This window comes from Diadema antillarum, unplaced genomic scaffold, assembly GCF_040938485.1.
Source record: "Diadema antillarum isolate AM-2024a unplaced genomic scaffold, OU_Dant_1.0 seq00002003_RagTag, whole genome shotgun sequence".
NCBI classification, from domain to species: Eukaryota; Metazoa; Echinodermata; class Echinoidea; order Diadematoida; family Diadematidae; genus Diadema; species Diadema antillarum.
The window spans coordinates 169,717-196,846 of NW_027272659.1; the positions used below are offsets into that span (position 1 = coordinate 169,717).

The 27,130-nt window shown below is 40.9% G+C and overlaps 1 pseudogene; it reads right to left on the minus strand.

The window, feature by feature from the left end:
• Positions 1–26,114, minus strand: part of LOC139713564 (lysoplasmalogenase TMEM86A pseudogene) — a 32,667-nt pseudogene extending 6,553 nt beyond the window's left edge.
• Positions 26,115–27,130: the final 1,016 nt, after the last annotated feature.

Genomic DNA, 27,130 nt, shown 5'->3' on the forward strand with positions numbered 1-27,130 from the left:
GCGATGGGTTTACCATTCAATATAGCTTTCGGTACCACGCTGATCGCAGGAAAGAGGAGCTTTAACCCTAAAAGGGCCGACGTTTCGAGCTATAATTCTGTAACGCAAGAAGGCCTCGTCGCGAGGCTTCTTGACTTTCTTCGTATTAAAGTCTCGCGCAACTTTTGAGACCAAATTTGCAACGTCCGCGCATTCTTCTGCGAAGCCACGCCTATTTCTGTAACGGAATGTCGCCCCAAAACGAGCACAATTTTGTGATTTTGTGTACATTTCCTGTGGAAAACAGTGGTCTGTCATGAAAGTCATGAAAACCTGATTATTTTTACAATTAATCACTTTCACTAATTAATTTTGTGCTAATTATGGTAGCAAAGTGGTCAGTGACAATTTCCAATGAAAAAGAAAGAAAAAAAGTTGAAAAACAAAGAAATAGATAACAAATTCTGAAAACAATAGAATACATAAGAATTGAAATGAGTTTTGGAAGTTTTTGGGATGTACAATTGTTGAATATGCTAAAACAGATTTACAGATCAAAAATTAGACTCTCAATGTTTTTAATTAGGATAATATATCATCTTGAGCAAATAATTTCATCGCGATCGCACCACCGATGCCGAGATCTCGGGGCGGCCGGAATCCATCCCCACCCCCCCCCCCCCCCCCCCCCCCCGGTCTGAGCATAGCCAAAAAAGCCCGGCCCCTTTAGGGTTAAGGAGGAGCTTTGAGAAGCTTTAAACAGTTTCAACAGTGTTGGACAAGTCATCTTCCTTCACGATTCCGGCAGGGTTGGCAATCGTTCGACTGGAAACTGTCATAAGTGTCCCGTTCACAGGAAGCTATCAGGGATCAGAAAGTTTTCATGTTTTTACTCCTACCATGGTCAGCCCCGAATTGTTGGTGTGAGAGGACACCTCCGGGATAACGAAATTAAAAAGAAAGACTCAGTTTACTCAAGACAGCTGGAGTGGTTCCTCCAAACAAGCATTTACCCAGCCAGGCTGATATATACTGGAAAAAAAATAATCGACAGATGGCGCTATGAATATCTTCCAGCACATCAGACCTTTCGTCAGACCAAGATGTCATCTGCCCTAGTCTACTTCTGGACCCTTTTTATCGATTCTTTTCTCGCCGACTCTACGCGTATAAGCCGAGTGATGGCGCGATCCCGGGAACTGCTGCTGCATTGAGAAAAAAAAAAGGTTCAGCAGTATAAGTATCATTTTTGATGGAGTTGATATCCAATAAGTTGAATGGGAAGATAGTAAAATGTTGCAAGTGCAATAGGTCTTTACTCCAACAAATTCCACATGACACATGTGCCTACAATTCTCTAGGTATTTTTTTTTTATTTTAATTTTGATATACTGAATTAGAACTATTTTGCGAATATGTGTGGTGTATTGCAGTTTTGTATGCAGGGTGGATGCAGTGTACGTCTTTGTTCACATGGGTGCATGCGTGTGTGTGTTTCTCACATGTATGTTCAAATGCCGGAGGACCTGTACAAACATGGCTGCATTCATTTCAAACCATGTCCCTGTTCGTAGCATCTGAAATCACACTGCAGCTAAACACTCATGCATGCAAGTTTTTAGGATATACAACTTGGTAATATACCTTTTAACATGCAGAGGAACACAATAATGGCTTTTACAGTCCAACGTATGCAAATATTATTTATCATTTACATGTGTATACATTTGACATGCAGGGCAAGCAATCAACACAGTCCCTTATCATCTTCTTACCTCACCACACATATACACTCAAACACAGGGAGACAGACACATAAACATACAATGCACATACACCAAGAGCACACAGAAGTACGCACATACATTATTATACACATCCACTTTTCACATGGGGGGAGGGGGCACAATGATGACCTAAATAGTACAATGCAACACAAACAAACATTATCTATACATGACTGTTGTCTGCATGACAAACAGCATGGCCCTTTATCCTATTCCTACCTCGATAGGCTCACATACACTCAAATAAACACAGACAGACAGACACATAAACATACAATGTACATACACGCAAATACACACATAAGTACACATACAGATACACAAATAAACTTCTACATCGGATACATTCTCTTGCTATAACCCACGACATGTTTATCTAATGCATGTTTTATAATGAAAGCCCAAATTCGTTCAGAATTTGAAATACAACTCCTTTCCTCTAGCTGTCATGGCAACGATGATTTCATAGAATGTATATCATCCTATCCCATAACAAGTTAGGGAAGACACCAACTGTGGTGATCAGCGGACCAAAACTTTGGGACTGCGAGTTGTTAAAGGGGCACACTGTTCCCCGTCCACGACTTACGCGCGCGCATGCATAAACGCGTCAAAAAATGACAAAATTTGGACAAACAATACTTTTTTTTTTTGAATTTCATATTTGGGGCACTTAAGAATAGGATTTCAGAAAACTTTTTGCATATCTAAATACGTCAGAATTCATTCTACAATATGACGGTAAAAAAATCTAATTTCGGTATTCTATGCCCTACGGGCCCTTTTCTCGAGTCACGGCTCAATTATATATATATACCTTGCCTTTCAGTATTATATATACCTTGCCTTTCAGTATTTGAGAGCTATGCTCCGTTTTTAAGATCTTCAAGATCTAGGATTTATTATTTTTTTTTTTATACGGCGTTCTTCTTCTACTGATTCGTTAACTTATATCATCAAGATGCCGAGCAGACCAATTTTCTTATTACGTTTCTGCACTGTGTACATTTTCTGCTACTCTTCCGACTGTTGGCGATGAGGCCCTTTTCAGATTCACTGTTTTGGAGCCGGAGATTTGCCATGTCATCTTGCAGTCATGACTACGCGTCATTGGATGCGTCACTATGGACACTGTGCGCTACCTCCATCTGTTTAGCGCGGTGACTTCTTTGAAAGGTGAGTTTCAAAATCCGTCTGCCCATGATCAGACGTGTTTTCATGTCTGTTTCAGAAACGGGTTTGATTAAGATCTTTTGTCACACCATGGGCACTGATGAAGAGTGTGACCTTGCCTTTCAGTATTTGAGAGCTATGCTCCGTTTTTAAGATCTTCAAGATCTAGGATTTATTATTATTTTTTACGGCGTTCTTTTTCTACTGATTCGTTTACTTATTATCATCAAGATGCCGAGCAGACCAATTTTCTTATTACGTTTCTGTACTGTGTACATTTTCTGCTACTCTTCCGACTGTTGGCGATGAGGCCCTTTTCAGATTCACTGTTTTGGAGCCGGAGATTTGCCATGTCATCTTGCAGTCATGACTACGCGTCATTGGATGCGTCACTATGGACACTGTGCGCTACCTCCATCTGTTTAGCGCAGTGACTTCTTTGAAAGGTGAGTTTCAAAATCCGTCTGCCCATGATCAGACGTGTTTTCATGTCTGTTTCAGAAACGGGTTTGATTAAGATCTTTTGTCACACCATGGGCACTGATGAAGAGTGTGACCTTGCCTTTCAGTATTTGAGAGCTATGCTCCGTTTTTAAGATCTTCAAGATCTAGGATTTATTATTATTTTTTACGGCGTTCTTTTTCTACTGATTCGTTTACTTATTATCATCAAGATGCCGAGCAGACCAATTTTCTTATTACGTTTCTGTACTGTGTACATTTTCTGCTACTCTTCCGACTGTTGGCGATGAGGCCCTTTTCAGATTCACTGTTTTGGAGCCGGAGATTTGCCATGTCATCTTGCAGTCATGACTACGCGTCATTGGATGCGTCACTATGGACACTGTGCGCTACCTCCATCTGTTTAGCGCAGTGACTTCTTTGAAAGGTGAGTTTCAAAATCCGTCTGCCCATGATCAGACGTGTTTTCATGTCTGTTTCAGAAACGGGTTTGATTAAGATCTTTTGTCACACCATGGGCACTGATGAAGAGTGTGACCTTGCCTTTCAGTATTTGAGAGCTATGCTCCGTTTTTAAGATCTTCAAGATCTAGGATTTATTATTATTTTTTACGGCGTTCTTTTTCTACTGATTCGTTTACTATATATATATATATATATATATATATATATATATACATATACATACTATGTACATTTACATATACATATGCATATACATATACACATAATATACATATATACATATACATATATGTACTATATACATAATATACATATGTACATATACAGATACATATATATAATAATTTATACATATACACATAATATACATATACATATCTTGTATACACCAAACAAGACAAAATGAAGTGCGGCTTCATCAGAATTTAGTAAAATGACCTCTGCCATCTCCTTCCACAAAGCCAACATAGCACCAAGGAATGATGTGATATCCACGATGGTGGTCGGGTACTGTACTTTCTACCCCTTTGAAGTTTGAAGTTTGAAGTTTGAAGTTTGAAGTTTTATTAGAAACAACATTTTGAACATGTACATATAGGAATCAGAACACAATTGTATCTACATACATATGTGAAATAAATATACTTACCTGTTACTCCTTTACAATAACATGATTAAATGATGATATTTGAGAGTTAAATATGATACATGTGGCATGATTCTACAAAGTTGTTGTTAACAAGGAAACCAAAAGTTAGCACAAGTGCTAGTCGATATTAATTGGTCACCTTGATATTTATACCAAAAGCTAAATACAAAAGAAACATTATTACATGGTTTAGTTGAAATGACTGTGAATATTTATACAATTTACATCATTCATTTTCTAGCATAGAAAACTAATAATACTTGATACTGTATAGTATCTACTAGAGTAGGAAATCTGCAAAGCATTTACGAAATGTAGGCCTTTTGCTTTGTTCACGCATTTCTCGTGGCAATGTGTTCCAAAGTTTTGGTCCTAAGTAAGAAATCGACAATTGTCCCTGCGTGGTTTTAAATTTTGGTAAGTACAACATTTTTTTTTTCATTTGTTCTTGTCCTATAAGTATGATGCACAATTTGGCAATAGTCATACAGAGGGTGCGGAATAGTTCCATTGCAGAGATCGTGCATAAATGTTAAAACTGAGAACTTTGCATGTTATATCCATATCGAAAATGTGTGGGAGTAACAATGCAGGTTGAACGAGGGACAGGGTGCCAGACTGCCAAGTATGGAATGCACGGTCGACTGATGAAAACTAATTAAAATTGTTTTTCATATATCCCTAGGGCATGAAGAAGAGAATAGAAAAATATGTCTTTGTCTGCTCCTTGGATCTCCCACCCACCTCCACCTTGGACATCCATTGTGATACAGAGCGAGATCTTCCCTCCCCATTATCACCCTTAACGTTTCCCATCAAGGGGAATTCTCTTTTCTTTTCTTTTTCTTCCCCACTAGAAATGAACAAAAGTTTAGCAGTAAACATTGGAACATTCGAGCATACTGTTTACATTTCTCGTCACGATGCTTTCAACATTGGAATGTTTACACGCATCCTTTGCATGCTAATGAATTACCAACGATTTTTCAATACAATGTTCAAAAGAAACCATTTGAATCATACGAATCTCACTCGGTAGAGTGATTATACAAGTCTATCACCTTTCTCGTACTTCAACACGTTTCGTTGAAAGCACAATTATGCTTACAAGACTCAAACAGTAAAGGATGATTTTCCCCTAATAAAGCAACTATGCAAATGGTAACACATGTTGTCCTTCACCCTAAATGAGGATGTGTTAAGTTAAATCTGGTCTTATATGATTGCTAGAATGAAATAAAATGGAATGATATCTAAATTCATCCAGCAGCCTCATCATATGAATGATCATTGAAATGGGACTTCTAAGTATAGCCTGAACCATTTAACTTCTCAAATTTCACATTTTCCCTGCTCTTGAAGGTGGGCAAGCCCACCCCCTCCGGCGCAGCGGAACTCATCAACGTTTGCGAAGAACCACAGCGTCCCACTCCCGTAACGGCAGTTACGACAGATAAAAAAGCTGACAAACCTAGAAAGAAATCCGCGAGAATTTCTATCAAACATTTTCACACGGTCAAAGAAAAATGAGGGTGTCCAACTTATTGATATGTTAGAAATGAACAAGTGTGTGAGCAGACAGCACTTTAAAATGGATAACATTCATGCAGCTGCTCTTTTGATCTCCCCGAGAGATTACCTAGCCTCAGTCGACCTTCAAGATGCTTACTACTCCTTCCCAATAGATCCTATAACTACAGAAAATTCTTGAAATTTCCATGGAAAGGGAAATATTACAGGTTTAAGGTCTTATCAAATTGGCTCAGCACACCACCTAGACTCTTCACCAAGCTCATGAAACCTGACTTAGCTACACTGAGAGAAATGGGGCACATAGTATTAGGCTACCTTGATGATACACTCATTATCAGAGAGTCAATAGAACAAGCAAAGAAGGCTGTACATGCAACCACAAATCTTCTCTCTGAGCTAGGATTCGTGGTACACGAGGAGAAATCAATGTTAGAAGAACTCAAATTCCTTGGTGATATGACAATCTTCCTGCGAGAAGATAAAGTGCAGGACATTAGTTAAGACAGTCTGTTCAGATTTGCTTAACAATACTGGACCCACATTTCAGTCATGTGTCACATGCCACCGGGAAGATAATACAACTTTCCCTGGAGTTCAACATGGCCGTTTTTTCTACAGATATCTAGAGCGATACAAAGTTGCTGCTCTTAAAACTAACAAAGGTTATTTTGACAGACTATAAAGCTGTCATTAGTGGGGAAAGAAGAGCTTCAATGGTGGATTAATCATGTCACCGAGGAGTGTGCACCTAATAGGTATAACAGTATTAAAAGCGTAACAGACCTACACTTGAGCTGCGCACTGACGCTAGCAGGTTTGGGAGCCACAAATCTGTCCGTGGAAACAGGAGGTGGATGGAATGATCTTGAAATGGAAAGAACTAGAAATAATGATATCAATTACCGAGAAACATTGACAGCCGGGTTTGGACTGAAGTCCTTTTGTTCTTCATTACGAGATGTTCATAATCCTACTTAGGTCAGATAACACAACAGCAGTTGCTTACTTGAATAACATGGGGGGGGGGATTAAGTCCAAAGACTGTGACAAATGCAGCTATAGAGACATCTGGACATGGTGGTTACTATTGGAGCGGTGTCATCAAGGAGTATATATATTTAAATCATCGTTGTGTTGTTTGGTGCACTGCTGATTGGACCGTATAATTTAAAATGTCTTGAAATTAAAAACCAAGAATACATGAACATAGAACAACACAACAGCATTAAACATGATTTGCGTAGAGTTGCGTAGAGTTGTGTGGCGACTACGCTGAAATCAGCTGCGTACTCACAAAAAATAATTATGATGATACGCGCAGGACATGCGTAGTCTCGGCGAAGGATTACGTATCGTTAGGTAAAGCGTGTTTCCACGGAGCGTATTTTGCGTACACCGGGCGTAGAGTTGCGTACAGATATTGCGTAAAGTTGCGTACCGCCGGTGTGTGCACAAATTAATGAAACTGCAGAGCTACTTCAGCACATAGCTTTCTACTTCTCAGTTCACTCTTGTCTGCTGTTCGAACACGTAGCAAAATACCATAGGGGAAGTTAAATCCTTGCTACTATATTTAATTCTTCCGCATTGGATGCCATATAGAGATTCGCAGAATGCGAACGTCTTCAAGAACGAGAAAAGAAATGAAAACGAGCTATTGTAAGAATGAGAAGGAATGTGTGGTTTAAACCTTGAACCCAGTGTCGACCCCTACAGGGGCAATATGAACAACTAAAAGAAGTAAACTAAAGAACGGAATGCCGATTTTTTTTCTTTTTTTTTAAATAAAACGATCGATATCATGCGGACGGCGCCACAGGCATTCAGCGAACTCCAGACACGAATTACCCTGAGAATTATAAAACAAGATGCCAATTTCTGAAACTCTTTGGAACCTGAAACTTGCTGTAACTTTGAGGTTTCTGGCCATTGGCAATAGAGGGGCCTAGGTACAAGAGCTACAATATGGATTTCGAGTTGCTCATAAACATGTTGTTATCAAGGAACCTACAAAGACCGGAAATTTGTATTATAACTTCAAAAGTTTCTTCTCCATTGTCCTGCTGGCAATTGTAGACGCTCACTACAGGTTCATGTAAGCGGACATTGGGCAAACTGGCTGTGTAGCTTCGATGCTGGGGTGTTCAACCGGAGCCGTTACAAGACAGCCATTAAGACCGGGAAGATGAACCTTCCTACAGCAGACCCTCTGCCCCATGATAACCATGCAGCCACTTGCTGAATAATTCCTTGTGGGAGGTGACGCTCTTGCGTATAGGACTCGGCTGATGAAGCCTCTGCCACTTCGTGACATTACTCACCAGTAGTGAGTGTACAAGTACAGGCTTTCACGAGCCAGACGGGTTGTAGAAAACGCGTTTGGGCCAACAAGTGCCGGGGGGAATTTTAGTGAAAACTAACGATACATCAACAGGGGCATTAGGGGGATTAGATACAAATACAGTAGCGATGCCGCTACAATTTGAATACCAAATCTGCACCTATAATAACAGACGCCGCAACTGCAAGCAACACTACGCAAATATACGCCAGGTCTACGCAAGTCTACGCAATTTTATGCCTACGTAACAGTATGCAACACTACGCCATGTTAGAGGGGGTTTCACACCGAGCTTTACGTACTGTTGCGTTGAGTTGCGTAGTGTTGCGTAGTGACTACGCAACACTACGCATCTGTATGCTGTGAGTACGCAACTCTACGGAAGAGTACGCCGAGGTACGCAAAATACGTACGCGAGATGTACGCAAAAAATTAAACATGTTTATTTTTTTTCGCGTACCCTCCGCGTAGAGCACTGGCACGCAGGTTTTACGCAAGTCTACGCAACCCTACGCAACTGTGCGCCATTTATACGCAACAGTACGCGATCAAACCGTGTTCACACGAAGGCACTTTTTCGGCTCGCGTATGACTTGGCGTAGTGTTGCGTACTGTCACGTAGACATTTGCGTAGACTTGCGTAGACCTGGCGTACATTTACGTAGTGTTGCTTACAACTGCGTAGGCAATTATTATTGGTGAAGATTTGGCATTCCAATGTGATCCATGTTTAAAAACTGCATGATATCATTCATCCCACTCGACTCTGAATGGCTGGTGAATGTATTTTCCTGTGCTCTTCGAGTCTTCATTATCTTTTGTAGGCCTAATGACTGCAAAAGGCCGAAAAGAAGAGCAAATTGCTGTGGTAGGTGCGAGAGTTCTTCTCCTGCTCATTTTTACATACTTCTACTGATCAAGATGCAGACAATTTGCCAGCACTGTTTGAACTAATCTGGCAATGAAGCTCCAGCGGGAAGTTCCCTATAATAATCACCGAAGTAGAGGAAACAGAACGTGCTTCCAGCCTTATTTTAACTGACCAAGAAAAGGTACACGTTCTAATGGAGTGGGTTCAATAGCACCCGATGCTCTATGATAAGGCTCGTGAAGACTATAAAAAGGAGGCTAAGAAGCTGCTGTATCAATCATCAAATAACCAAAAAATGGAGATTGGGGTAGAAGGTATGCTACAGTATAGTGATCAACCAGGCTAGCGCCCGCAGACATGGGTGAAAACTCAACGAGAAAAAGTTGGCAAGCTAGGGAGAATCAGGGAGAATCAGTATAAAGACATGTTGTCTCCTCATGTTATTGGTGGCTTGAATGCCCAATAAGGTAGAGGAAGCTACTGCAATTGTAAGTGTCATTTAATCACACTGATCTAAATGATGGGTATCTCATCTTCCCATGGCACCACGAGGTGTTCATTTTCTGCTCTGCTTGTGTTGCCACGCTATGTACAGTTGTTCCATGTCTGGCAGGTGGATGTTGTACGTATCTCCACGAACCTTAAGTTAATTCATGATAATGCTGCTGGTCATCTCGATCAAGTGAAGATTATTGCAAGTTTGAAGCTAGGTTCTAAAGATTTCCTGAAATTTGTATCTTATTGTGTAATTCTCGGTGCATATCGTGTCAGGAGTTTATTGAACGCCTGTGGCTTCATTCACATGAAATTGAATAAATGAAGAAACATTGTCGGCATGCAGTGTTTTTCATCAGTTGTTCGTATTGCCCCTTGGTCGCCGCTGGATCCGAGATTTGGCCCACACACTTCTTAATTCGGATTCTTGCAAAATCTTATTTTCGTCTCTTTTCTCATTTTTGCAAAACGTTCGTATTTATGGTAATGCGGTTTCTAGGACAGCTAAATGCTGGAGAACTGAAGGTACCAGCAATGGATTTAACCTCCCCACCACATCATGCTTGAACAGCAGGCAATTAGTGGAATAAAAAGCAGAAGGCTATGCAGAAGTAGCTTTGCAGTTACATTAATTTGTACGTACGCCCGCAGTACGCAACTTCCCGCAACTGTAAGCAAGTCTACGCGGCCTGTACGCCCGACCTACGTTTATGTACGCAACTCTACGCCCGCTACACGCCGAATATGCTACGTTGATACGCGCTTCCTACGCAACCATACGTAACCCTACGCTGAGACTACGCAAATCCTGCGCGGATCATCGCAATTATTTTTCATGAGTACGCAGCCGATTTCGGCGTAGTCGCTACGCAACTCTACGCAACTCTACGTAAAGCTTGGTGTGAAACCCCCAAGCTTTGCGTAGAGTTGCGTAGAGTTGCGTAGCGACTACGCCGAAATCGGCTGCGTACTCATGAAAAATAATTGTGATGATCCGCGCAGGATTTGCGTAGTCCCGGCGTAGGGTTACGTATGGTTGCGTAGGAAGCGCGTATCACCCTAGCTTATTCGTCGTGTAGCGGGCGTAGAGTTGTGTATATAAACGTAGGTCGAGCGTACAGTTGCGGGAAGTTGCGTACCGCGGGCGTATGCACAAATTAATGAAACTGCAGAGCTACTTCAGCATAACCTTCTGCTTTTTATTCCACTAATTGTCTGCTGTTCAAACATGATATGATGGGGAGGTTAAATCCTTTGCTGGTATCTTCAGTTCTCCAGCATTTAGCTGTCCTAGAAACAGCATTCGCATATAAGATACGAACGTTTTGCAAAAATACAAAATGAGAAAAGAAAAGCAAATAAGATGTTCCAAGAATCAGAATTAAGAAGTGTGTGAGTTAAATCTCGGATCCAGCGGCGACCGCACTATACAAACAACTGATGAAAAAAACTGCATGCCGACGATGTTTCTTCATTTACCAATTTCATGTGAATTAAGCCACAGGCGTTCAATAAAGTCCTGACACGACATGCACCGAGAATTACATAATAACACACAAATTTCAGGAAATCTTTAGAACCTAGCTTCAAACTTGCCATAACCTTCACTTGATGAAGATGACCAGCAGCATTATGATGAAGTAACATCAGGTTCGTGGAGACACGTACAATGCCCACCTGCCAGCCATGGAACAACTGTAGCGTGGCAACACAAGCAGAGCAGAAAATGAGCAAAGGAACTACCTCATGGTGCCATGGAAAGATTAGATACCCATCATTTAGATCAGTATGATTAAATGGCACTTGCAATTGCAGTAGCTTCCTCTACCTTATTGGGCATCCAAGCCACCAATAACATGAGGAGACAACATGTCTTTATATCGATTCTCCCCGATGCTCCTCCAGAATTCTTTATAGTAGCTTGCCAACTTTTTCTCGTTGTGTTTTCACTCATGTCTGCGTGCGCTAGCCTGGTTGATCACTATACTGTAGCATACCTTCTACCCAAATCTCCATTTTTTTATGACTGATACAGCAGCTTCTTAGCCTCCTTGTTATAGTCTTCACGAGCCTTATCATAGAGCATCGGGTCCTATTGAGCCCACTCCATTAGAACGTGTACCCTTTCCTGGTCAGTTAAAACTAAAAAGGCTGGAAGCAAGTTCTGTTTCCTCTACTTCGGTGATTTATTAGGGAACTTCCCGCTGGAGCTTCATTGCCAGATTAGTTCACAAAGTGCAGGCGAATTGTCTGCATCTTGATCAGTACAGGCATGTAAAATTGAGCAGGAGAAGAACTCTTGCCCCTACCACAGCAATTTGCTCTTTCTTTTCGGCGTTTTGCAGTCATTAGGGCCTACAAAGATATAATGAAGACTCGAAGAGCACAGGAAGATACATTCACCAGCCATTCAGAGTCCAGTGGGATAAATGATATCATGCAGTTTTCAAACATGGATCACATTGGAATGCCAAATCTTCACCAATAATGATAGCCTACGCAATTGTAAGCAACACTACGTAAATGTACGCCAGATCTGCGCAAGTCTACGCAAAGGTCTACGTAACAGTACGCAACACTACGCCATGTCATACGCAAGCCGAAAAAGTGCCTTCGTGTGAACACGGTTTGATCGCGTACTGTTACGTATAAATGGCGAACACTTGCGTACTGTTGCGTAGACTTGCGTAAAACCTGCGTATCTGAGCTCTACGCGGAGGGTACACGAAAAATTTAAACATGTTTAATTTTTTTGCGTGCATCTCGCGTACGTATTTTGCGTCCCTCGGCGTACTCTTCCGTAGAGTTGCGTACTCACAGCATACAGATGCGTAGTGTTGCGTAGTCACTACGCAACACTACGCAACTCTACGCGACAGTACGTAAAGCTCGGTGTGAAACCCCCTTTTAAAAGTGCTCTGGTGTGAACTTGGTATGATGGCGTATTGTTGCGTGTAAATGGTTCTCAGTTGCGTAGTATTGCGTATACTTGCGCGGAGGGTACACGATAATTCTCCACCCCCTATTTTTGCGTACATCTCGCGTACCTGTTTTGCGTCCCTCAGCGTACTCTTACGTAGAGTTGCGTTCACACAGCCTATAGCGGCGTAGTCTTGCGTAGTCGATCACTACGCAACGCTGCGCAACACTACGCAACTCTACGCAATGCTCGGTGTGAAACTCCCTTTAAGCCTTGGGTTGTGTATACATGTTTCTGCTCCATCCTTACCCCATTACCCCCATTATATATGTGCAATACATCACCTTTAAACATACACTGCAAAAAAAACAAAAAACAAAAACACCATGATTGTTAAATCTAACATTGATCAAGTGTCAATAGAGGACCACGTCCACAAGTGTAGACATTATGGTACTGACAAGAGTTTATACCTGGCACTTCGTGGTGTTAATTTGACACTGTAGCTGGTTAGATTTTTGACACTGCGTTGGTGTTAATTTAAGAATGACACTAAATGGTGTTGACTTAACATTACTTGTGTTTAGAACAATATCAATGGTGAAAAAAAATCCGCCCATGATAATAGGAGACAACATCAACTGGTGTTACTGTGGTGTACGTTTACAACTTTTTTCTTTGTGAAAAATCGAGTATTTCATCGGAAAGTTCTTGGCAATCCTGTTGAAGCTCATATCAATGAATTAATCAATGAATTTGAATGCACGGAAAGGAATTGCAGTGCTGGCATTTCGAAATTGAACGCACACGCGTGAATTTGATATCCGGAAACGAAATAGAGCTCCCATAAATGAAATTGATTGCTCGCATTCTAATTATGAATGCCCGAATATATTCACGTGCGTGCCCTGTGTGAATTTGAATGCACATTCATGAATTGGAATGACAAAAGTATAAAATTGACCAGGAAAACCTATAGTCTGGATGCCCAACAAAAATCGAAAGAGTATCATACAAGGGACCCGTGGGCTAAATCTGGTGTTTTTGGCAGAATTTGAACCAAACACCTCATTTTATGCCCTTGCGTCCCGTGCATGTATTGCAATTATGTATATCATTATTATATCTTTAACCTTTTTTAAAATCATTATGAAGCGTACATAATGCATTGACAATATTAGAAAGCCCATTCCCTCGTATTGCAGTGCCAATATGAATGAGCCGTTCGCCATCTTAATCCTGGCAAAAAGTGCTCGCGGGAGGTCGATCGGAGTCATACCACGAGAACGACAACCACGAATCATACAGCCCACAAGACATACAGCCTATGAATTCGACACTAGGCAAATAAGGCCCATCAGTTTGACACTGGGCAAATAAGGCCCATCAGTTCGACACTAGGTAAAAGAGTTCGACATTATAACACGGGGCTTAATGTTTCGGTCTCGTGGGCCTTGTTTCCTTAGTGTCAAACTCATGGCCGTATGACTCGTGAGCTGTATTTTATAACACTTGGGTGTCGGTCTCGTGAAGTGCACTCAACACTACCCACAAAAATAACCCTACAGCTGCGTTTACACCAAATCAAGCACGGCAATACGACGCGACTATCCTAACCCAAATCCTCATACCAAACTAGTTTCTAACCCTAAAACCTTATCAAATCTCCAACCTTAACCCTTTAAATCCTTGGAGAAAACAACACAGGAGCAACTGCCACATGAGCAAATGTCGTGTCACCGAGAGTATAATACACGTAATCAAAGGACTTATAGGGTTAGGGGTGGAGTTGTGATAGGGTTTTAGATTTAGTTTGATATGCGGATTATGATTAGGGTTGGGGTTATGTTTGTGGGTAGAATTATTGCTTGGCTTAGCATGCAGATATTTCATGGGAGCAATTGTGGCAGAGGAAAATGTAACTGAACCAATATTCACACACTGCATTTTAATTTCCTCTTGTTAGTAAGATTCCGCATGTGTCCATGGGTGACTGTGTGTGTGTGTGTGTGTGTGTGTGTGTATGAGAAAAAGAAAGAAAGAAGATATTCGTGTATAAATGACTATGTGTGTGTGTTTGAGGAAGTAATAAAGAAAACCTAAACGCCAGATTTACCTGCACCTCTTTAAACCAACTTCAGGGCCTGAAATAATCACCTGAGGAAAATACTTCCTGAAAATATGTCATCTGAACCCAGGCTTGAAAGTGATATACATGTACCATACTTGACTAAACTTGAGTTGATGAGTTGCATAATTTTGAATCGATACTGATACTCAACGTGTCTTTTGTTGTTTAATGTATGTTGTTAAGTGGCCTGTTCCTGACAACTTTGTAGCACTTCAAACAAACGAATAAAGCAAACAAGCAAACAAATAACAAACAAACGTCAATGTTTAAACGTTAAATGAAGATTGCTGAGACCTATCGTTAAATTGCTTGGTGAGGTTCAGAGCCGCTGAAAAGTTGGAAATAATTCGAATGTGTCCCTGTACAATCGTGTCATTGTCAGTACTCTATTGTGCCCTGTAAGCGTCGTCGCCAAAAAGGGAGCTGAAAGCACCTTGTAGGCGGGGGAGCACATACGCGTGATGAATCAATAAGAGATCGCAATGTGCACCATCGCTGACAAAAGACGAAACATTCCAATCTATTTTGAAGGCCTCTTAAAGGAGGGCATGTTAATGGGTGTGGAAACATTTTGAGTTCAAACGTACCGGCCAAATCCCAAGAAAATGGTCAGAACCAACCCCGGGCACAGAGAGACGTCCACACGGACAAATGGTTACAGATAACCGTCGATTTTCTCCTAACTTTTTGCACATGGTACTTTCGGTGGTGACATTTTTTTTCCGGCATGCAGTGGGCAAGAGCGCTGCCGGATTGCAGCCCACACGATCGACTGAAAGTTCTCAGACATTGGCGTGTTCATGATCACCATTCTATAATGTATATCTCTTGGGTACATTTTCTATAGGATTGACGAAAAGCCTTCGATGCTGTAAAGCAGATCATCATTGGCGCACCTGTGGTTGAGTGCCTTGTCTGTAACAGGGCGGTTTCACGCTGGGTCGATCTTCAGGTTCGGCTTGACGCAGACCAGCCAGGAAACCACCCTTAAAGCGTCAAGACGAACAGCCGTGTCACACAACACGACAAATAGGGGAGTTCATGGTTAGTGCTTGTCTCATTTGACCCCTACACCACAGATTTTGAAATAGCATGGACATGTGTTGTGATCAAGTATTCCTTCTTGAAGCATGTCATCTTGTATTAAATCAATGTTGAGAAAATGCATGGAGAGATTTTGCTAAACAGTGTTGATGAATGACTTACACCTGCACGTTCTAATTTAGTCTGAAACACATACATTATACTGACATGATTCAGATTCTCATAGTTGCTCGAGACTTCTTTGCATTGTAAAGTCAGTGGCAATTACACAGACATTCTCATGTGACCTTTGTTCTGCACATGCGCAAATCACAACCGTGAACTCCCTTATAAAAGTCAGTCTGCCTAAAGATCGTCCCAGAGTGAACCCGCCGGTAGCAGACAAGGCACTCAATCACAGGTACGCCTATTTATTCATTTCTTTCATGTGTGTGTGTGTGTGTGTGTGTGTTTCTGTGTGTTTGTGTGTGTGTGTTACGTTATACATGTTTTTGTATGTAAGTTTTCCCGCCCAATTTCATCACATTTGCATTCGAATTTAATGATAAGGCATTCAAATTCAAGGGATTTTGTCACTGCTCTACTCTCACGGTTCATTTTAATTCTTTCAGTATTGAATTCAATTTCATGTCATTCCTTTCAGATTTTATTTCATTCAATTTGGAGAGCAATTCATTAAATTTAACGGCTCAAAGTTGGCTTTCAATTTCGCGCCTGCTGGATAGACGTTCAAATTCGCACCAAATACTAATTCCAATTTCATTTATAAGAACACAACTTCGTACTTTTAACGTTCGAATTCAATCAACATACACAACTACTACTAGCTTTTTTTTTTCACTGTCATTCATTTGATGACAAAATTTCATTTTCATTTCAAAGTTTCATTTTGTTTCATTTTTTTTTAATTCAAACCCTAACAGCATAGATTTAACATTTAGGAAATAGCCATTTCCCAGAAGATCTTAGGGGTCCTATGGTCCAAATCAATGTTGATCCATTTTGATTCCTCGTGTCCATGCCATTAGTTGTTGCAATCGGATCAGCTGTATACAAACAAACCCTTTTCATCAAAGGGTTATATCTCCAGCTTCACTGGTTGTCAAGATCATCCTTCATCCACTAATTCTCACCGTATTCGAGATGATCACACATACTCTGTAATGTCGCAGCGGCTAATATCGTGTATGAATAAAATGTAAATGCATGTGTCTGAAAGTGGGGTTATAACGAGTTATTAGCTATAGGATGAATTGAAAATCACAGTTTAATGTAAATGAAGTTTGAATATTCAAACAGCTGAGTGACTACAATGAGTAAAATCAACAATGAAAAAAATAAAAACTGTCCATACTTTGTAATTGAAGACCTGAATATAAGAACGACCCAAGTCCAATTTTTGGCTAAATTCAGTTACACATGGGAAATTGTAGCTTATGCATGGACTCATCTTGTGTATAAATGATAAATCCTAATTACCCCCGGAAGTGCCTGAAATAAATGAGTTAAATCTTATATGAATGTAAGAATGAAGGACTTGGGTCATTCTTACATTCATATTATAGCGCTTTCTCTCGTCCTTCTCTCATCTCTATAGCAGAATGTCATGTATATGAATCAAAGAACGACCCAAGTCCATATGAATCAAAGAACGACCCAAGTCCATCACACAAAATTACCTCTCCACAATTAATGTACATGTTAATTGTCATGATAATATATGTTGTAATTTGTATATACAATGTTGCCTTCCTATCACAGTTGAATAGAATATTATTGGACAAATAAAAAAGATATGAAGCTTTTTTTTCAGTTTACTCGAAATGGTCTTCCATGGACTTGGGTCGTTCTTATATTCATATACTCAATTGTTTGCCTTATTCTGATAACGCTCTCCACGACGGTGCTGATGCGAGTTTGAATGCGTTGCACTTGCATTTTTAATTTGAACGCCCTTATTACACCCTTTTGTGAAAACTCGTGAAATCGCATGCTGATGAAATTAAATTGAATGAACTATGAGTACCTTTTTGAATGTCGATCTCGGTGATAATCTAAATTCATTCGAAATTGAATGCCCTCATCGTGAAATCGAGTGCGAATCTGATGAAATTGGGAGGGAAAACCTATTATATGGGTTTCAAAGAATTATTCTTAAGGTGTGGATTTGGATTTTGTTCCATTCTGATAATGTTAACCACAAAAATAAGGTACAAAAAAAAAGAGAAAATGAAATGTGGCTGCACCAGAGCTTTGTAAAATTACCTCTGACATCTTCTTTTACTTAGCAAAGCCCAAATAGCACTAAAGAATGATGATATATATTGATCGTGATTATGGTCGGGTACTTTCTACCCCTTTGCATGTTATATCCATATCGAGAGTCTGTGGTAGTGAAAATGTACGTTGAACGAGGTACAGGGTACCAGACTGCCAAGTACCGAATGCACGGTCGACTGATGAAAACTAATTAAATGCTTTTCACATTTCTCGATGGCATGAATAACAGAATAGAAAATATGTGTTGGTCTGCTCCTTGGAGTGCCAGCCTTTGTACCTCCCACCCATCTCCACCTTAGATATCTATCGTGAAACAGAGCGAGACCTTCCCCTCCCCATTGTAATCCTTACAGGCAAAATAAGTTAGCCTGCTAAGAAATTGAAATCCTACTAGTTCAAAGGTAAAAAAATTGACTTAAATCGGATGAAAAATTAGGAAGTTGCGAAATTTTGAAGTTCTGCTACTTTCTGCAAAAACAGTTTTTGTACAGTGGATATGAATATTACATCTACAAGGCGTTTTTTTTTTTTTGTGTGTGTATAAATAATATAGTTTTCCCGCCCAATTTCATCAGATTTGCATTCGAATTAATGATAAGGCGTTCAAATTCAAGGGATTTTTGTCACTGCTCTACTCTCACGGTTCATTTTAGTTCTTTGAGTTTTCAATTTCATTTCATGTCATTCCTTTTAGATCCTATTTCATCCAATTTAGAGAGCAATTCATTAAATTGAACTGCTCAAAGTTGGCATTCAATCTCGCGCCTGCTGGATAGACGTTTAAATTCACACCAAATACCAGTTTCATTTTCATTTATAGGAACATAACTTCGCACTTTTAACGTTCGTATTCAATCAACATGCATAACTACAGTACTACTGACCTTTTTTTCCACTGTCATTTATCGGATGTTAAAATTTCATTTTCATTTCAAAGTTTCATTTAATCATCTTAATTGTATTGTATGTATTTCTTTCCTATCGACCTTTCTTTCAATTCTTCATCTTCCTTAAAAAAATAGCTAAACTTCAAAATGGCATAACTTCCTTATTTTTCATCCGATTTCAATCAAAATTTTACCTTTAGACTCGTAATATTTTATTCTTTCTTATCAGACTAACATATATTTGGACTGGATTTTTCCCTCTAAGTTAAAGGGATGATACAGTTTTGGTGGAGATGAAAATTGGGCTTTTAACTTTTTGCGAGAAACCAAGAAAACACTTATGATAAAGTACAGAGCATACCATTTTAAGAGGAATTCAAAGTTTATTTGATGAAAATCGGGTTTATAATGACTGAAACATCCAAAAACAAAGTAAAACAAAGCGATCGTAATAAAGTGTGGGTCCCACACTTTCTTAGAATCGCTCTTTTTTGGATACCTCAGCCATTTCAAAACCAATTTCCATCAAATAAACATTGAATTCCTCATAGAATTACATGCTCTTTCTTATTTCATAAGAGGTTTCTCATTATCTCACCAAAAAGTGTTAGAAACCTGAAATTAAGTCTGAACCACAACTGTACAATCCCTTTAACGATTCCCATGAAGCCGGAATTTTCTTTTCTTTTTCTTCCCCACTAGAAATAAATAAGTTTAGCAATGAACATCAAAAGTATGTGTTTGCATTTCCCATCACTATGCTTTTAAAGTTGACATTTTTATATGGATCTTATGCCTGCGAATGACTAACAAACAACATTTCAAGACCATGCGTGTTCAAAAGAAACTATTTGGCTCATGCGAAAAAATTGTTTACATTTCTCGTGATTGGAGCGCGAGTCTTTGTGGCTCCCACCCACCTCCACCTAATACATCCATCGTGAAATAGATCGAGATCTTCCCTCCCCATTGTCACCCTTAACGTTTCCCACGAAGCCGGAATTCTTTTTTCTTTTCTTTTTTCTTCCCCGCTGAAAATTAGTAGGAGGAATCATCGGAGTATTCGAGCATACTGTTTACATTTTCCGTCACGTTGCTTTAAACGTTGTAATTTGTATATGGATCTTATGCCTGCGAATGAATCACAAACATTTCAACACAATGCCTGTTCAAAAGAAACCATGGCTCGTACGTTTTCTCACTCGGCAGAATGGTTATATCACCTTCCACATACTAGAGGAGCCTTCAATAAAAAAATTATGCTTACAAGACTCAAACAGTATAGACTGATTCGCCCCTAGAAGCAACTACGCAAAATGGAACACATGTTGTTCTTCATCCTGAATAAGGACGTGTCAATTTAATTCTGGTCTAATAATTATGATTGTTACAATGAAATAAAATTGAGTGATGTGTACATCATCTAGCAGTATCATCATACTGATGATCATTGAAATGTGACCTCAGAGAAGTGCCTGAGCCATTTTACTTCTCAATTTCACATTTTTCCTGCTCTGGAAGGTGGGCAAGCCCACCCCTCCAAGACTTTCCCCCCGCTTGGTCGCTTCGCTCCATCGCCTGGATTCTACCACTTTCTCAAATCAAACTGTTGACATGTATGCCGCCAGGTGAAATGACGTTGGGTCAACGTCACGTTTCTGACGTTAGATCAACTATAGCGTAACTTTAGACCAAAGTTGGGCCAACGGATCATTCAAATGTTTGATATAACAATGGTCTGACATTGTATCAACGTCGATCCAACGTCAAGTTTCTCTGTGGGCCAATGTTGGCCTTCTGGCAAATTTAACGTTGGGCCAATGTCGTGTTTGTGATGTTGGGTTAAACACTGAACCAACGTTGGTCTAACAACAAGCTTTCACTGTTTGGCTGCTTACGGTCAAAATGACGTTGGGCCAATGATGCGTTTTTTATGTTGGGCCAAAGCCCATGCATGACATTTGACCAATATTGGTCCAACAGATCGTCCAAGGTTGAAAAATAGTTTATATAACATTTGTCTGGCATTGTACCAACGTCGATAGAACATCAAGTTTCACCATGACCAATATTGGCCCGCCGGCCAAAATGACGTTGGGCCAATGTCATGTTTCTGACGTTGGGTTAAATGCTGCTTTAAACGTTGGTCTAACGTTGGAATAAGGTCACTATGTGGTGGAAAGTGGTCGGTATTACGTTGGCCCAAAGTTGGGATAATGGCATTACAGAGTCGGAAAGTGGTTGATTTAACTTTGTGATAATGGGATAAAGAACTCATGTCATTATTGAAATTTAGAAATAGTAAAAGAAGGTCAATTTTTGATTATTCGAAACTGCGGGAGGCTATACCGAAAATATGGTTGATTCAACTATCTACGGACAGAGAGTAGAATCTTTCATTAATATGTACCCCCACATTTAGAAACTGGAAAAAATGTAAAGAGATTATGTGATGTAACATTGAAGTATTTTTATAATCAATTGTTCAAGCAAGAAGGAGTATACACCAGGTGTTGTTTTTTTTTCTGGGAAAGCGTACTTGTACGTAATTTGGTTAAAGTAAGAGATGTAAGTTGAAAGAATTTAACTTTAAAGTGTTATACAATTTATTACCAGTGAAGATGAATTTGTTTAAGTAAAAAATAAGTAATAATTTCAAATGTGATGTTTGTCAGCTAGATAAGGCTATAACACATGCTTTTATTACATGCAAACTGAACAGAAGTTTTTGGAATTATATTTCTTGGTTACTTCAGCAAGTTTTTCATGTTTCTGTTGACATGAATATTACATTTCTGTTAAAGAGCAATGAAGAAGAGGAAGTAGATGATTTTATGAATATAGCTTTTTGGTGTATTCATAAATTTATAGTACTGCGTAATTACAAAGGTGTTGATAATAGAGAACGTAGACTGCGATATATGCTTCTATCAGAATTACAGAAAAGACTTGAAGTAAACAAAACACGTTGTGTTATGGCAGACCTTTGTTTAATCTTCCAAATGATTTATTTGATTATGTTTGAATTTCTTTCTAATGTATGCTTGTAAATGAAAATTTTGATGTTATCTTTGTTTTTTGAAATATGAATAAATGTTATTTGAAAGAAAAAAAAAAACTTTGTGATAATGTCATACCACAGCGAAAAAGTGGTTGATATAACGTTGGAATAACATCATAACAAGGCGGAAAAGTAGTTGACGTAATGTTTTTGCTCTAACGTCAAGCTTACAATGTTGGGCCAATGCAGTTAAGATGGGTTTCACGGGCATGCGAAGCGAGCCCAGCCTAGTGCGACAGCGCGAGGGCCTTTTGAGATCTGCTTCACAACAGTATTATTCGTAACTGAATTGTCATATTACCGGGTTCCGGTCGACCATGGAATATTGCGCTCCCCACATCCTCCGTCTGGGTGTTGTCTGGCCTATTCGCATACATGACTGACGGGCAGACAGACACGAAGATTGCTCGACTTTTGCTTCCAAATTGGGAGGGGGGGGGGGGGCAAAAATCGGTGAATCAAAGAACTGTATATATATATATATATATATATATATATATATATATATATATTGTAACGAAATTCGGTGGAACCGATTCGATTTAACCGTTCGATTATTATTTGTTATGATCGATAGTATCTGTAGTGTCTTTAAAACAAAATGCATAGAAAGGGGCGCATTATTGGAACGTTTGGCAAATGCTGTAATGTGGTAGTGCATTATTATGAGTTTTAACATTTATTATTAAATATGTGGTTACTTGTTTTACATGGGCAAGTTTGGATTATTTTAATACCAACTCCGGTTTAGACCGATGAAACATGCTGAATTATAGTAACCATGTACAAGAGATACTATTAAAACGTATAGTCATTGTACGAATTTTGTAACCACGCCAACATTGTAAATAATTTGAACGACTACTGCGGGTATTTTCCACGTTACTCACGGCCGTGCGGGATTGCCTCCTTACTCCGCGATAGGAGGAGAGGCACATAAAGTGGCCGTTGTGTGGCATAGTCCGCAACAAGTAGCCCGTGTATGACACATTTCAAATTTGTTGTTTATGTTCACTTCTATGTATAATAAACTGTACATGTGTTCCTGAATTGCCGTCTTCACTGTGACTTCTTGAGTAGTGTTCTACCACAATACTGTAGCTTGGAGAGTGGTGGTACATGTTCCTGAGGAGGAGCGCCGTTCCTGAGAAGACCAACTAGCAAGTCATTGGATTTCGGGTTAATGGTAATGTGACTTGTCGCATAGTCCGTGCCCAATCCAAGTTGCAGTCGTCGCCGTTGGATTCCGGGTATAATGGTAATGTGACTTGTCGCATAGTCCGTGCCCAATCCAAGTTCCAGTCGTCGCCGCCGTTGGATTTCGGGAATAGTGGTAATGTGACTTGTCGCATATGCCCTGTGCCCAATCCAAGTTCCAGTCGTCGCCTGAGGAAGTTGGTAACGGTGCGATACAGCACTTTACCCCGTGCCACCAACGATACCTGTGCCACCATATGGTTGTGAAAGGTGTTCCACGTTAGCGTGACTGAGTTGGTAGCAAAAATTGGTAACAAAACTTGGCAGCAGAACTTGGAAGCAAGAGTTGGCAGTAAAAGTTGGTAACAAAAATAAGTGTACCAATTTAACATCCTCTACAAGTGACGCTGAACTTGGTATGTGTGCCGCTTGTGTTGGTGAGCTGCTTCTGACACAACATAATACATGGTAGCGTACAGACTAGTAGTTTTAGTAATTTAAAGGGATCGTTGTAAACTGCAACAAAACGAACCCCGCCTACTCGGCCATCCTGACACGGCTCGCGGAGACATTTGTACAGTCAAATACACTCACGACGAGGAGGCGAGTTCGTCACACATGGTGTCAGGAGTGGGATCCCTATTTGTAACTTTTGTATGAATTAATGTAGTTAACTGTGTTTTCACTATGGCACGCGGAACGCCATTGTTGGAGTTGTCACTTTTGCTGGAGAGCAAGATTAGCGAAATCGACGACTTGATTGCTCAGGTGTCAGAGTCGGTGCGCAAGCAAACTGGAGTAGCACCAACTTCGGTTTCTAACTTACGCTGCTCACCGATGACACTTAAAGGGCGCCTTAACCAGTCGTCACGACCAAGCTCGCCAGTGGCCGTGACACCTCGGCTGTTTGGAGATGCAAATGGAGAGGTGGAGTTGTCAGCTCCGCCATCGGCAAAGCTACTACCTCAGCAGCATCAAACTCCAATGCAGCAGTTGCATTCATCTCGTACAAGTGACCAGCCTGTTACATTTGGAGGACAACCAGATGTAATGCCACACCAGTTTGGCCCGAACCAGCGACGTCGAACAGAGCTCTGGGACCAGAGACGTCACTATGATGTTCAAGGCAACCAAACCTACCAGCCGGCTGTCATACCAGATAGATATGATGGCAAAGGACCTGTGCTAGATTATCTTTGTCATTTCGAAGCTTGCGCTGGAGTTAACCGCTGGACGGAAGTGGAAGCTCTTCAATATTTGGCTGCCAGCTTGAAAGGAGCTGCTGTCAAAGTATTAGCACAGCAGACGGAACGTCAGTTGACGTACCAAGAACTCGTGAACCGCCTGAAGCACCGCTTTGGACCTGTTTCGCATTCAGAAGTATTCCTGGCAGAACTGTGTACCAGACGACGCAGACCGAAGGAAAGTTTGCAGGAGCTAGGACAGAACATTCGCGAGCTGACATCCATGGCATATCCTGAATTCGAGGAAGCGGGCCAAGATAAATTGGCTCGAGGTCATTTTCTCGATGCAATAGTTGACCGGGATATCCGAATCGGCCTCTTCCGGGCTCAGCCTCGTACGCTCGACGAGGCAATCCAAGCTGCTCTCAACACAGAAGCCTTCCTGCGGATGGAGAGTGACCGTCGGCAGTATAACCGAGTCTTGTTATCACAGGAGGAAAAACAAGACGTGGCTGTGACGGATGAAGACACTGCTGACAAATCCATGGGGGTGTCTGAAAATAGCACCACTCTCATGATCGAAGCAGTGAGCGATCTAATAAAGAAGAGGGAGAAGGAGCAACCAGCGCCAGTGCCGAGAAACGACTTGGCATCAAAGACTGAGACACTCCCTAAAAGCGAACAGAAGGAGGACAGTCAGCCTTCTGACAACAAGGAGGACACATCCAAGGAGGGTACGAATCCTCCAGACGATGGGTGCACACCAGCCAGAGAGGCACCCGAACCAGAGACATCTCACCCGCCACTACCTAGTTCCCCAGCTCCACTTCTGTCATCCACGTTCCAGAAAGGACTGTACGTGAAGTTGAATGTGAATGGGCAGGAGGTGATGTTTCTGATAGACAGTGGTGCATCGCAGTCATATGTCTCAGAAAGAATGTACCTGCGAATGAGACCAGAGCGAAAGCCACCACTTGAACCAGTGACAAGCATCGTTCGTCAAGCAGATGGATCTCGGTTGAAAACAAAGGGACATGCAACCATGGAACTTCAGCTTGGCTCCTGCTTGTGCCAAGTTGACTTGGTAGTAGCTGACATAAGAGCTGAGGGCATCCTCGGTCTGGATCTCTTGATTGGTCTGGACACCACGCTAGATTTCGAGAACATGCAGCTGCATACTCCATGGGTATCTCTCCCATGTATAAACAATGAGAGACAGATATGTGCAGCAACGACAGCACCGACGTTGGTAAAAGGGACAGCGCCAGCCAACCTTACCAGCCTTGCTGAGGACGACACAGAGACCACGCCTCTCGACGAAGGTATAACTCAGAATTGTGTGCCGCCACATCTGGTGGACTTCTGTCAATGCAGTTTGACAGAAACTCCCCCAGAAAGCAATTCATCGGCATACCAGCTTCTGAGAGACGACTCAGAGGTGTTCTCTACAGGCCGAGCAGGGACACGTGTCAGCGTCAGCGCGACAGCACCAGTGGTTGCGGGAAAGCTACCTAGTGGACATCGCCGGTGTGACGACTCTTCCTCACCTGCACGCTATTCTCGGTCACCGGGAAGACCACCTGATTATCTACCCCGATCGAGGAACCGCTCTCCGTTGGGGCACGCCCGTTCCTCTCGTCGTACATCCGATTCATTCTGGCAAACCATGCCAGGGTGAAATGTGACATCCCTCGTGTCGACCTGTCTGCTGCAAGGGAGCAGCCAGGTCAGGAAATCAAACGAAGAGACTGTTGAACTCTTAAAAGATGAGTTTGCGACGAACAATTGGTAGTCTATATGGCAGTTGGACAGCTTTGAACTAAAGACAGTAGTTGTCTCGTAACGTTGTTATTGACTGTACGTAGTTTTGTACAGAACAAGCGTACAGTAATTTTTGTAGTAGTACATTTTTGTCATGTTTGCTTCTTCTATGTGTTCGGCTCCAGGGACGAAGCCTGCATGGGGAGGGAAGCCATGTAACGAAATTCGGTGGAACCGATTCGATTTAACCGTTCGATTATTATTTGTTATGATCGATAGTATCTGTAGTGTCTTTAAAACAAAATGCATAGAAAGGGGCGCATTATTGGAACGTTTGGCAAATGCTGTAATGTGGTAGTGCATTATTATGAGTTTTAACATTTATTATTAAATATGTGGTTACTTGTTTGTCATGGGCAAGTTTGGATTATTTTAATACCAACTCCGGTTTAGACCGATGAAACATGCTGAATTATAGTAACCATGTACAAGAGATACTATTAAAACGTATAGTCATTGTACGAATTTTGTAACCACGCCAACATTGTAAATAATTTGAACGACTACTGCGGGTATTTTCCACGTTACTCACGGCCGTGCGGGATTGCCTCCTTACTCCGCGATAGGAGGAGAGGCACATAAAGTGGCCGTTGTGTGACATAGTCCGCAACAAGTAGCCCGTGTATGACACATTTCAAATTTGTTGTTTATGTTCACTTCTATGTATAATAAACTGTACATGTGTTCCTGAATTGCCGTCTTCACTGTGACTTCTTGAGTAGTGTTCTACCACAATACTATAGCTTGGAGAGTGGTGGTACATGTTCCTGAGGAGGAGCGCCGTTCCTGAGAAGACCAACTAGCAAGTCATTGGATTTCGGGTTAATGGTAATGTGACTTGTCGCATAGT